The sequence below is a fragment of the Lonchura striata genome, chromosome Z (assembly GCF_050655825.1).
Source record: "Lonchura striata isolate lonStrDom1 chromosome Z, ASM5065582v1, whole genome shotgun sequence".
Taxonomy (NCBI): Eukaryota; Metazoa; Chordata; class Aves; order Passeriformes; family Estrildidae; genus Lonchura; species Lonchura striata.
Window position 1 is genome coordinate 25,006,538 of NC_140740.1, and position 14,655 is coordinate 25,021,192.

The window sequence follows — 14,655 nt, forward strand, 5'->3', positions numbered from 1 at the left end:
GGAGCCTACAGCCTAAATTAACACAGAAGTCTGGTGTAGTTTGGTCTAAGACCATGAGAAGAACATCATTGAAGGAATTCAGTGATGAGATCTGACATGTGACAGGCTACTGCCAAGAACATAAAAAGTTAAAACAATTTCCACAAAAGTAACTGGAGACCTGCTTTCTCTTCCTTCCTGCAATTTCACTCTTTCCTTTCTGGAAGCACATGGCAAACAGTAGCTATGCCTTTGAATAGGGTCACATTTATATATTTTCTCCCATTTTCTGTGCCTTTTTAGGTGTAAGACCCTTCTTGAGCACATAGCCAGCCTTTCCCTGCTCCCCAAAGCCTTAACAGAATATGCTGCATCATATATACAACACCTTCCTCCTCCCTTAGCTATGAAAACTAGTACCCTCCTGGGGAAAAAATTTTGATTCTCTACAAAAAGAGTCTGCATGTGTCAACCATGACAACAGCCATCCAGAGCATCCAGTTTTGCTTTTTTTCTTTCTGAAAGTGTTATTCAATAGGAGAGAATTCCCTGTGTAGATTCCACTATTTTGCTACTAAGCTTGTTGAGTCCAGATCCTCCACCTGTATGAAAAAGGTCCCTAAAGTCCAAAGACCAGGATACCAAGGAGGTTTTTACACCCATTCTGTTACAGTCTGCGGAATTTGCTCTTCCCATCTTTTCTCTCCATGGGACACATTTGGAGTAGAAGACATGACACATCACTGGCCTAGGTGGAATTAAAAGCATCAAAGTATCTCCCCTTTCATGCTTTGTGACAATGTCAGGATGCTTCCTTATCTTTGGAAGGCACAGTTTCAGGCTATAACTAATGAATGGATGTTTCCCAGGCAGACTGGCTCAGAGGAGACAGGTCATGTTTGGCACACACTTCTGCTATGAAAGAAGCCTCACCAGGGTATCTGTGAGCTTCCCTCAAAATATGAAGTTGTGAGATGTGCACAGAAATTTGAAGAACATGGCTTTTGAAAGCTGGTGGGGTTTTAAGGGCAGATTGTTCATGGTTCATGGAAGCAGAGGATTTACCACAAGCAGAGAGTTTGCATTTGACTTGAGCTGAAAGTAGATGTTGCCTGGGAGGCTGCTGCTCTAAATGACCTTTGCTCCTGTATTTATTTTCACTCTCACTTAGTCCCCCACTGAATGACAGCAGAGTAGATGGACCCTCAGTCTGATGTAGTCCAGGCTCTCCTGCACTACTGTGTTACAGCCTCTCATGGAATTTAAAATCTGAGTAGATGAGATGTAGGAAAGACATAAGATTACATCACAGAAGAGACAAGCCTAAACTAGGCACACATATTTTAAAAACTGAACAAATGTAATGTTCCTCTTTCCTTCACTGATTTGTTTCAGCTTCCAGTACTCAATATCCATGTGGCTTTTCATTTGCCCAGTAAAGTTAGCTGTCTCTGGATATCTTCAGCTATATGCTGGTATCCAGATATATACGTTTAGAGGTAAAAAAGACAGTCCGGTCCTGTGGAGGACCCTGAGTTCCAGCAGACCAGCAGTTGCAAACTATGGTTTCTAAGACAGCACACCCTGCTCAAGGTCATTCTCTTTGATGTGTCTTACACATTAAAAAAAAAAAAAAAAAAAAATATATATATATATATATATATATATAAAATTTATTATATATATTTTATATAATTTATATAATTTATTATTAAATAATTTATTATTAAGATAATAAAATAGTAAATTATTATTAAATTTATTAAATGTTATTATTATGCTAATTATAATAACAATTTTCCTCAGGCAGGAAGAAAAATATATTAATATAAGGTACAACTGAACTAAAAACTGGGCAAATACTCATACCTAGAGAAACAAAGGAGTCCATGATGGGAAAAGAAATATGGAAATACCTGAAAAGGTCCATATTTTCCCTTTACTTCCTCCTGAGTTCTATTGAGCTTCTATTTAGTTCCTTCTATTGCCTGAACAGAGGTGTGTTTTGACAGCTTTTAGAGAAGTTGATCCAAGCAGTCCTCCAGTCTCACCTACCCAACAGTATAAATTCAGCTGAATCTGGGAGGCTGTGTCTTAAGAAAGGACAGATGGCCTAGTCCTCCAAGGTCTTTTCCACATTTTGTAATTTTACTGAACATATGAACAAGAGATGCAAAAGAGAACAGAGATTGCTGACTTTGGTGTGAAACTTACCTTTATGCTAATGCCTGCAGACATCTGTCTTTGCAGCAGTCATTTTTTTGCTCCATAAAGGCCAACTTAGATGTGTGACAGCCAAACTGATGCCTGAGAGAGAAGCAGGTTCTCATTTTTCCTTTTAATAGTATATCTTACAATATGGTACCCAGGAGTGGTGCTGCTGGAGTGGCCAGCAAAGTGATTGCATACTTCAATACTGTGTTGACAGGTTTCCTGGGCTGGAAAACTGTAAGAATCCTCAAATAGTTTCCCTGCAGGTTATTTGTTCCTCTGATGACCACCCTCCCTCTGCTTCCCAGCTTTCCCTGCCCACGAGGGGACACATTGCACTGAACTAAGGATGACACTCAACCCCTCTTCTGCAACTTAAAACAGTAACGTGACTTGTGCTGTAACTCTTCAGTCTGGTCACTACATGAGATTTTGTGAAATGACTTTTTTCTTTGAGGTAGAATTATGGCTGTCTCAAATGGGGTGTTTCACCATCATGAACATTTAAAACAGCTGTACAACTTTTGGATATGCTCTTAGAAGAAAATCAAAGTGAATGAGTTCTTTACTTTTTACTTCATCCTTGCAAAAAAATAAATACCTGTATACTGAAGGAAGTCTGTCTGCAGGTTGTTTAGCTCAAAACTTTCCCCTACTCCTCCCCACTTCCTCGCTATTTGTCTAAATCCCATCATCTCTTTGTGGAATTACTTCTACCATCACTAATTGCCAAGTTTCAGGAACAGTGTTTTTTAATAATTGGACACCAGCCAAAACAACAAGTGTATCTAAACCTCTCAACTCTGTTCCTATTGCCAGTTTTACTTCTGCTTAACCTCAAGGAATTCAGCTTTGCTTTGAAACAGTTCATTGTTTTGAGTAATACTTACTTCTAATTCCCTTTTAGCATTTAAGGGAAGGTTCTGCCAGCTTTATAGAGCTAGTGAAAAGCATCATTATAAAGGATAAATATATCTGATTTCCTGACTTACATGCCCATTTTCACAATCATAACCCAAATTTTATGCTGTCCAAAGTTAAGGTTGCCTAAGTCCTTGCATTTAACACTCTGTAAGGAATTCTTAACTCAGAATTAAAAACACTTGAGGGAGTAGGTGTTTACAAGAGAAGGGTTGGGGTGCTGAGATCAGTGAAATAATAGGAGTTCTTCTTCTTGACATTTATGGCTGTTAAATTGGGCAATGGACAGAAGCAAGCGTAATTGCTTGAAAACCCTTGTTTGTCATCAGGGTGAACAGTGTGAGATATGCTCAAAATGGCAGAACAGTCATACTCAGATCTGTCAGTTCCCACCCAGAGACATTTCCATTTTGTGTGAGAGGTCTAAATTCCACTGCTTTTAGCATAAATGGGCAAAGGGAGACAAAGAGGATATTAATAACCCGGTGCACATACATTGAACTGTTTATCCAACTCAGAAAGCAAAGGAAACTGCACACAAAAATCCTTTCGAGGCTGTTTTTTTTCAAGTCATGATGTGTTGGTACAATGTGAAATCAGAGCAATTTTACTGACAAACATTGATAATGATCTCTAAATATTTTTTCTCAAAGTCAGTAGGGGAGAGACAGCCTAGAGCACCACACCTTCAGGCCAGTTATTGCTCAGGTACACCCAGTGTGACATGAGGCTTTTACTTCAATGCATCCCATGAAAAATCTCCTTAAACAAACTGATGGTGACATTAATATGATCAAAACTTGGGTGAAACTCACAAAGGAGTAATGCTCAGACACAGAAGTGCTCTGTTCCTCAAGGACAGCATGCCCTCCATGCAGTTCCCCCAGTAATATATTGCAGCAGTCCCATGTCCTTGCTCCTCTTCAAGGCTTTGGTTTCAATAGAAAACTTTGTGCTTGGGCAGTTGTTTGTGCTTACAGACCATGACTGTACACACAGGGATCTGCCCAGGCATGTCTATGATTTAATTGTGCTTTCTTGGCATGATGGAAAAGAGATAAGTGTTTTCCTGATCACCTAGGAGAAGCACTTATTACACCTGACACTGTCTCAGTGTTATGGTAACTATATCCGTGGCATCTAAATGGCTTCTAAGATTAAAATCTTCCTCACTTCAGAGCTCCTGGAACAACATGTTCTTTTTCCTCATACCTTTACTCACTGTGCACTTCATTTCAAGCACTATAGCTCAGTAGAACAGGTCAGATCATGAGAGAATAGAACATAGATTGATTTTTCTTTTAAAAAATGGGAGAAATTACTTTCTTTTGGATAAGTAAAAAGTATCTGTCTTTGAAAAATATGAGGCTTTTCCACTTCCAATACTCTTCTGAAATGCAGTATAGCTGTAATGTTTTAGAGACTACACTTGTACTCTTTTACTGACCTCAAGTAAATAAAAAGGGACAATTTGATTGTTTTATTAGTGACACCTAAGCCAACAGCTATTAATTCTCTGAACCAACAGCTGTAAAAGCTGACTGATTGTGATTATTAAAAAATAATATTAATGATGTGAGTCTCAAAATGCTCCTTTTGCTTCTGTGTAATAAGCATATCCAAATATTCTGCAATTTTTTAATGTTTAAAAAATATAATTCAACAGAAAGGGCAATTATTATTCTGTGGTTATTTCTAAAGTGTTGAGAAAAGAGAAATTGAAAATAACACTTTTGTGCACACTCATACATTTTATCAATGTGTTTGTCACTACTGTCTTGATTCAAGTATGATGAAATTAGTAGTGAGATAGAATCCTGTAAGTGTCAGAACCAGGATGGGAATACAACATGAATTATTTTCCCTTGATGCTTCTGAATACTGCTCCTAGAGGATAGCAGTGAAAGGAAGAAAAACACAAAGGTGGAAAAGTGTTGAGAGAAAAGAAACTGTGCCCATTGGCTTGATGAACAAAAGGAGGCCTCAGTACCAAACAATTCTACAAAGTTCACCAATAGCATGGTTTGATTGTGGCTGTAAATACACACCTTTGGCTAACACCACTATTCCAATTTATAAAAACAACAACAGTGACAAAAAGTAACTCAACACAAAACCAGAATTGTTAATGTATCTCTGACAACAGAAGGCATTTCTTGTTTGCTTACCTTGTTACTTCTGAAGATATCCCTCTTTACCAGAAAAATCACCTCATGCCATACCCTGTATTCCCAGCAAGAAACTGATTGCACAGCTAAGCAGGCCAATCATCTGAGAACAACTTGTAAACGCAAGAAATCTTTGCACAGGGCTGCTATGAAATGGCACCATGGAGAGTCATGGTTAGTGACAGACTCAGGGGCAGGGGGGAGTTGGGGAGGAGGGGATGCAAGGTCAGATGGGCAGAAATAGCTTTGTATGTTTGTCTCTAAAGTAAACTGATTATGGTTCTAATTTAATTAGCTGATACTGGGGTTAACTCAAGTTTTAATTAGCGAAATGTTCATACTAATTATAATTCATATTACCATGGAAGGCTGTTAATTCGTGTAATTAATAATGTTATTAATGGCCCTGAATGCTATGGAAAATAGTTTCCATGACTAATGGGAGTAACCTCTCCTTGGAATTGCTAATCCATTATCTTCTGACTTCCTTTCCCACTGCCGTGGCAGCATTGTCCAAGTTTGGTTGTTTGTGTCACATCCTGTGGGCTTGGTTACCTGCCAGTGACGGAAAACCAAAATCCTGCACAGGTGGGTCTCCAGCTGGACACAGCACAGGCATGAAGAAGGGATCAGCAAGTGGTGACTTTGCCAGCAGGCCTAGTCCCATCCTCACAGCGAGGCAGAACACTCTTACGTTACTTTTCTCCAGCCAAGACTCAGTTGTCCTATAAACTCCTGGAGATTTCTTTCTCCCGCAGCTGTAGTTGGCTATTTACCCATAATCTGCTTTCAAAATCATCCATGTAAGGCTGACTTTAACTCGGGCAGTTGCATTCCCAAGGGTTTGCTGTGATTTGGAAGCTGAGAATTTGCTAAGACCCACAATGCCTGGAACATGCTTCTCCCTTGCTGTATTTAGCTCACTCCTTTCATAGAAGTGAAAGAATGTAGAAATATAAATAGCACTATCCCCCTGGGGAGAACTAGCACATGCAAAATGTATTCCTCAAACTAAATATTTAATTGATTATCTCTGTAGAAATTAACTAAAATATCCCAAAACACAAGATGCAAACATAGAGAATGATTATTTTCTAAATACTGGTTTAAAATTCTAACAGAATTGTAGCTCTTACTGTCTTCCTCAGGCTAAGTATGTGAATGCTAGAGGATGAAGTAAATAAATCTACAAACATTTGAATTTTTGTCCTTCTTTTTAATACAGTCTTGATGACTTGAACCAGCCAATGAACAGAAGGCTGGAGTTTTAAATATTTTTCTGGTTGAATCCTTGATTCTGAGTATTATTAAATTCTTGCTACCAACAAACATTTGCACACTTACTTCTTAATAAATTTTTTATTTAAAAATCTGAGTCAAGCTCTAAATGGACACTGCTGCAGTTTTGTAGTTTTCTACCTGATGAGTGAGCACCTTGAAGCTGAAGATGAAATAACATAAAACATAAGCAGAAAGTATTCCAGTCTTCTCATTGGTAAGGTTTGCCCCAGAAATCTTGGAAGATGAACTGGGCTAAAATCTGCAGCTTGACTGTAAATCGCACAACAGGAAGAAAGAATCAAATTCCAGGCATACTGGTCATGGAAAATAAACCCTAAGATGATCATTCTGCTAAAGGGTATCTGTGCAAAAACCCCAAACATTGGAGTGACATTTAACTTTAAAGTATCAGTGGGCAAGAAAATAATAAGCTATATTTCTTTTTCTTGGTATTACCCAGTATTAACTGGGATGCAGTTTCATGTGGAGTTTCTTGTAAGAATACATTTTGTTCTTTGCATGTTTTCTCTTTTCCTTATTCCATTGCATTTGCTCTGAATAGTTTGGAGTATGTCAGCCTTTCCTCTATAAAAGCTTTGCTCTCCAAAATACATTCCTGGTGCCTAAGTGTGTGCTCCAGCTTAAGTATTGCAGCAGATTTTCAAGATATGGGTGGAGATCTGTGTAGAGTAGTAATTAAAAAAAATTAAAATAATAATAAAAATGAAAAAAATGTGTCTGTTTTCTCTGATTAGTAAAAATAACTGTGAAATTTACAGAACACATTCCCTGCTAGTAAATCAACAGATCTCTTCCAGTCATAACAAGGAGGAACCTTGTATTGCTTTGTATTGTCAAAATTCCTGTTTTCCTGTTTACAGCTCCCACAATTAATTTGACTTGTTCACAAGAATGTGCCCAGGTTCTGTAGGCTGCAATTCCATAAAAGCCATATTTTAGCAGGACAAAAATTAGTCATCAACCGTAGTAATATTTTAAATTTAAACACATTTGTTTCCTGGCAAACTTAGAGAAGCAACTATTTTTAACTGATATAGAATTGAATTTTCCTCAAAGTGACCATTTCACATTAAAATTTAGTGCACCTCAGAAATAATAGCTTTGATTCCTCCTCACAGTTGTCATACTCTTCTTGTAATGAGATGCTAGATCCTAGTTAGAAAGACGACAGAGAATGAACAGAAACAAAAAAAAAAGTAAATAAAATAAACAAAGGGCCTCTTCAAAAAGAATTATTCTAAAACTCATAGAATTTTCAATGTAATTCCTATTAAAATTCTCATTTGTCAGTTAAGACACCTTCTAAACTCCTAAGCTTTTTGGTTTGTTTCTTCATCTGATAAATAGCTTAAAAGCAAGTTTCATCATTTTCTATTGGACATACCGCTGAGATAACCACACAGTGATAATAAAAACAGTGCACTTTGTGCATATTCCAGCAAGTATCTGGGATTCATCTGGAGTCTGTAGTTTGCATCAGGAGGTAACACTGGTCCCTCCACCTGACTCTGGTTTGGTCAGCATTTTGTCTTCATTTAAGATGTACTTGTCAACATCTGTTAATTTCTTTAATCACCAGAAGAAGAATTCAATTACTATTTCATAAATGAACATTGACAATTTTCTCTTGGGCACAGCAAGAAAAGAGGGGAAGTAAAGGTTGATGCATCTTCTTGCCTGCAGAACAAAGCAGCACAGCTTTGTAGAGGTTTGCCTCATAAACCATGTGTAAGGAGTTTGTGAATTATGCTTCAGAGTCAGGGATGGTAACAGCCTTACCACATGGCAGTGGTGATTAACAGCAGAGATTAGAGCCTTAGGGCTGAAAAATCTTCCACATATGCTTTGCAACTGTCCTGGGTTGTGATCATTACTTTCTGCTTCTGAGTGAGTAGATGGGCTATAAACTAAACAGGAGGCCCATTAAATCATCACACATGTGTGCTGCAGATTAAAGTCACAAGCCCAAGTATTCACACAGTGGGAATCCTTACTTATGTCAATGCACAAAATCAATAACATACCTCAATGCAGCACAGAATTGTCAGGGCAAATGTTTCCCTTGTTCATTATCTGTATATTTCTTGATATGGGAAGCCGGTTTGGGTTTAAGCTACAAAACTTACTGTGAGGCTTTCTTATTCTGAATTAATGCTGCTGCTTTTCAACAAGGACCTTTTCAAAGACTCAATGCTAGTTAATTTCTGACTTATACTCTGAAATCAAACAAGTCCAAATGCTTCGTAATACATATATCTTCACAGAGCATGAAGCACAGGAAAAGAAAGAAGAAGGGCTAGATTTTGTGTGAGGTTCCCTGATGATATTTTTAACTTTACAATACCTCTATTAGCAGAAGATTGTTATCTTGTTTTGAAGCATTTGAATTTGGTTTCAGAGAAACATACAGATACCGAAGAAACATTCTCCCTGAGAGTTCTGTACTGCATTCAGGTATGTTCTCAATTTTGTGCATTGACATAAGTAGGAATTCCCACTGTGTGCCACAGGGCTTTTGGAGGTCAGCCTTTGGTGAGTTGCCCATTGAAATTCTTATTTCTTTTTAATTATTTTCATTTTTTTCCTGAAGGATCAGGAAGTAGGCCACAGAAAAAGTGATGATGCAAGTGAAGCTCAAAGTGACTCCTGCTGCTGCTGCAGACATCACAATCCTTAGCAGAGGCTAAAAGTATCTGCAGGTCAAGAGTTTCCTCCTCTCATATTGCTGTGCTGTGCTGGGGGCATTATATATACCAGTGCTGATCCTCCCAGGCAGAACGGACTTGGGATCAGTGTGGGAGTTTGCTGAGTTGTCCTAGCCCAAACTGGTTCTGGAAAATGCCACGAGGCCTTTGGAGATCAGGATTCTTGTTCATCATTCTTTCTCTTATGAGTCTGTGCTGAAAAGTATTAAATATGGAGAAAAAGAAAGGAAAAATAATTCAATAGTATTAAATTTAAATAAATTAAACTAAAATTGGACCCTTGTTTGCCTTTTTATTCTGAGGGAAAAGCACTTCAGAGACAGAATCACTGTGGTGGTTCTGTACTGATACCACACTTCACTTTTGAATGGTGTTGCACAGTGATACCATTCCCAGTATTTTTCACAACACTTCATTAACCCAGTTGTCATTACAGCAATGAAAATATGCATTTTTGTTATTAGTGAGGCAAAAGCTCATAAGCACAGCAAAATTACAATTATCTATGTAATTCCCTGACAATTCAAAAGTTTTGAGGAGTAACTTAAATGTTTCTACTACTGCTTTGAGTCAACTGTATGTTCAACACTTGGCATATTATGTGGCTGTATAGCAAGATTTTATTATTATCATATTCAGATGCTCCTTCTGTTAAAATAATTCTAAATGAAAAACTGCAATACTGTACAGTTTCTTTTGTATTCTGGAATATATTACTTGCTTTGAAAAAGTGTACATGTGAAAAAATGAGTTATAAAAATAAGTCCTTTTTTTAAAGTTAAATATATTCCTCATTTGAAGAAAGTGAGGAAATCACTTTCTCCAGTAATAAGGCAGGTCCCCAGTCCTCCCTGCTCTTGGTGCATTTGCAGGTAGGTTGAATCACAATTCCAAAGCTTGAAGGAATTACCTTGTCCTTTGGCCCTTGAGGATTTTGTGGGCAAATGAGGAATGGGAGGGAGTATTTGGCCTTTAGCATTACAGGAAAAACTCTTCCAGTCAAAAATTTCTAGGGCACAGGCTGGAACCCTAAGAGATGTCACCTTCACCTGGGCATGGCCAATCCTTGCCTGTTAGGAGACAGGTGGGGGCTGGGAGCATAGTGATGCAGTGAAATGGGGAAAAAATAGACTTTTTTAGAAAAGGAGAGTATCAAAAAAGGCATGAGGGTATTCTGGTTTTTCTACTGTCATATTATTCTCCCCTCCAGGAAAGGACACAGAGTTTTCTTTCCATACTTTTTGCATCTGTCTGTCTTTAAAATAGAGTGTGGGCAAATTCTGGCTCCATGAGAAGCCATTAGCACAATGAAAACCAATGACATATGATTTCTGTTTTGATAGCTTTTAATATTTACTATTGTAGTTTGGAGCTGGGTTTCTTCCAGATCTCATAAAGAATTTAAATTTTAAAGAATTGAAGACCAACAGAACTGCAGTAATTTTTAATGATCTCATAGATTTAAACATAATTAAATTTGAAAAGAAGCAATTTTAAAATTACTTTCATGCATGAAAGTACTTTCATGCTGGAAAGAAGGAATATTTATAAACAAGCACTTTCTTGACAGAGCAATTGTCATTTTCTCTGCTATTAATCCTGCAACTGGATGGGGCTGTGTACAAGGCTTTGCCACCCCTTCTTAAGTCTCCTCTATTGCTCAGTCAGTTTCCAGAGAAATGAATGTGAAGCTAGAAATTCAAATTCAGGCTTCACAGGAGAATCTCATAAGGAGAGCCAGACACAAGGAATAAACAAACTGTGAAAGGTACATTTTCTCACATAAGGAGTACATCCATTCATTCCGCTGACTCCAAAGCAACCAAACAAATTAACAGTGAAATCCAATGGCTGGGTCTTAACCACATAAAACCATTTTCTGGGGTAGTCAAGACGGGCAGTTAGTAAATTTAAATTGCTGCCCACACTTAAAGCTATATATCCCAAACAATGTTTGCATATTTGGAAAATATAAGACAAATCTTGATTTTTAAAATTTTGATAGCAGCTCTTTATTAGACAAAAACTATTGTGGATGTCTCAAGCTGAGCTCTCACCAAAACAATGCAAGGAGGGAGTGTTAGCAGGACAGTGTTAAAATCAAGTGTTTGATCTGGCAACATATCTTTTCTGCAGCTTAAACCAGCTGATTTCATATGGGCTGGAGTGGTTTTGTCTGTATAAAGCAGTGATGCAGAATCAGAAGATTAGCTGACAAAATGGATTTAATCATATTTTATCAGGTTTTTTTAATGGTTTCTCTAGAGACACAAAGTTATAACTCAGGAGTGCTGACTTCCATGATATTCACACACTAAACTGTAAAGGAATGGAAGCTTCTTCTGCCAAAATCACAACAGAATTTCCAGAATTAAAAGCTGGATAGGTTCTTTTACTGGAAAGTTCAAACTTCAAAAGAAAAAATGAAGTCCAGTCTTTCTGGATAAAAACTGCAAAGAGAAAAATCTTCAGAAAATCTAAACTTACAAATCGAAATGAAGCTGTATTTTCAGAAATATACTTTCAAAAGAAAGTTTAAAAAAACCCTCTTTTTTATTGGTGGTTTGATTTTTTCCAGGTTTTATTAACTTTTTTCAAGTTTTAATTCTCAGAAGAATATACAAGAAATTCACCCTTGCCAGAATTAGGATCAAGGCTGTCTTTGCCCCATTTGCCTCCAACCAGGAGCAGTATATTTTACCCTGCAAGTGTTTAGTGTTATTTGCCATGAGAAGCATTGTCTGTGTCTGCTCTGCAGATTGCTTGGTTTAAAAGAGGATGATGTAATGCAGCACAGGAACAAACAACAACTTTCCCTGCAGAAATTTTACCCCTTCTTTGTGAGAGGACTACTTTCTAAGAGATAACCTGTCCTCATCACCATCAGTACTGCTCTGTGCCTTTTTATTTTATTTGTCTTGATATCTCACTGTAAAGGGTGGTTCAATTTCAGGACTGGGACCAGTCTCAAAGTGACATCTCAGATATTCAGGAAATTGAGCCAGTTCAACATCTGGCTTTTATTTGAGAATAGCTCTGCATCTGAATGGTGAGCTCAGAGAGTGGAGACAGCAGCAGGACTTTGATCTGCCACTGCTTAATTTTGCTTGAATTACTGAGGTCACCATTAATGTCAGGAGGAATATAACAGCAGCTTTACTCTAAGGGTTTCCTGACTGAAATTCCTGTACCTTTACTGTTCTTGTTGGCCACTAAACCATGGTAACGATGTATTTCTGGGGCTCATATGACTACACTTGAAGTAGCTCCCCTAAGAGCTGATGACATGGTTAAATGGCTAGAATTAAGACTTAGGAGCTACATTATCCTCTTCCATAGGCTTCTGTAGGCAGAGAGGTGAGGAGGTTGCTGGAACATCTGTCAGTAGGTGTAGGATCTGGCTTGTTTCTCACCCTGTTCCAGCTCTTCTTGATCCTGATGAATACAAGTAAACCTCTCTTAAAGTTGAGTGAATCAATGGTGCTTTGGGGCCAGTTCTTTAGCTGGAATAAACTGGCTGCATTCAGCACTAGCAAGGGATGATATCTGTCCTTAAGACCTGTTGATGGTGAATATGGACATCAAAAGTGGTTTTCCCATAAGCCCTTTAAGCACTGGTACATTGCATTTTTTCCAACATTCATGTAATCTAGTTATGTACTGCTGCTAAATCACATTTAGAGACTCTTGTCTCAGAAAATTTAGCTCTGGAGGGCTTTTCCTTCTTTGTCCAGTAGAAAGCAAACTTATAACCCAATTCTTCTTATTGTTACACTAGTTTAGGTATTTTTATTTACTTTAATAGCTCTGACACATGCATATGTAGAAAACCTGAAAGTTATCTGCTAGTCACAAAAGAAATGTTTGATCAAAATATAGACATGTATGCAATATACTTCTTTAATCACTGACCTGACCTGAGTGCTTCTAATTTAAAAATGGGTGAGAAACATCTATCTCAGGACAAAGTGACAGTCAAGAACAGTTGAGTATGTTGGCAGTACTGATCACAGAACCATAGATTTATTTAGGCAGGAAAACACCCTTCAAATCATCCAGTCCAACAGTAAATGGGACCTGGCCCAGACCTCTGAGTATCCCAGCACAATCTCTGACCACAGAGGAACATTTCTTTGACTGCAAGGAAGAGCAGGGGGCAGTGGGCAGCCCTTAGAAGATATTTGGATGATAACAAGTCTTAGTCTGATGGTGTAATAGGGCCTGGAAGCTGAACAGGACAACTGAGTTCCACTGGGCTACAGCACACAGCAGAGCAGAGAACAGAAAAGCAAAAGCAGGCCCTTGGTTTCAGAAACTATCAGCAGTCTTCATGAGCAACTTTTGTTGTGTGGGCTGAAGGAGGGCGGATCCTTGCTTCCCTTTTTAGGCACTGCTTCTGGGTGCAGATAGAGCTAGAGCCATGCTTTTTATGCAATGCAATGCCAGCTGTTACCAAAAGCAAGCACTGAGAGGCCAGGAAATTAATAGGCAAAGCATTACAAATTTAAGCAGAGACTTCATAAAAGCATTTTGCTTTCATTGAGTAGTTAAGAAATACACATTTCATCACAGTATACATGGAACAATGGCAAGCAGGAAAGAATGGCTCCTGAGATTACTAAGATAAAAGAGAAAAAGGTTTTGGCCAAATTAATACGTAATTATTATGTATTAATTGTTTATATATATTAATTAATTAATGTATATTATTGTTTAGATTTATTTAGGGGGTTAACAAAAACATCTATCCCAGTGCTCAAGGCACTTTTGCCCAATATTAAGGCAAAAAAGAAATAAACACAGCTGTCCTCCCTAAAACTAAAATAAACACATTCTCAGTGTCCTAACATCAGCTTAAAACTGAGCATCAACTTGAGTGCTTTTCTGGGTCCACGACAGAATTAGAGTGCTGATTTTCTTGAACAATGATTATCTATCTGTTTTAAAACTATCCTGCAGCCACAGGCTTCGTATATCTTTAAAAAACTATATATTTGTTCATTACTATATCAGGCCTCAGAGAAGGATTTCACAGTATATATTGCCTTTGAAATTGTTTTCACCTATTTCATTGATTTATTAATTTTCTTTGCCCACAAAGGGGATAATAAACATCCAGTAGCTTGTTTCAACTTGCAACAAGCACATGTTTGTGAACACACATTGTCCAGGAAAAACTTGTTCAGCACTTGCACCTAATCAAGAAACAGAACTAAATTTAACAAAACAAAATGGAATAGAGAGCAAAGATCGGTTGAGGCTTTCACTGGCAGGCAAACCAAAGAGGACTTTGGAACAGCTTCAGAAACTTTCCATTAAGAAACAACAGCAAGTACAGAAAGGTTGTTCACCAACACTTTTAAAAGCAT

General features: G+C 37.8%; 1 protein-coding gene across 1 annotated transcript in view; it reads right to left on the reverse strand.

Moving 5' to 3' along the window:
- The window catches only part of LOC146763737 (uncharacterized), a 58,326-nt gene extending 51,666 nt beyond the window's left edge, over positions 1–6,660 (reverse strand). Inside the window, exon 1 of the mRNA XM_085567801.1 lies at positions 5,280–6,660. The gene's annotated coding sequence lies outside the window, so the exon portion shown is untranslated. The remainder of the gene's footprint in view (positions 1–5,279) is intronic.
- Between the last annotated feature and the right edge of the window lie 7,995 nt (positions 6,661–14,655).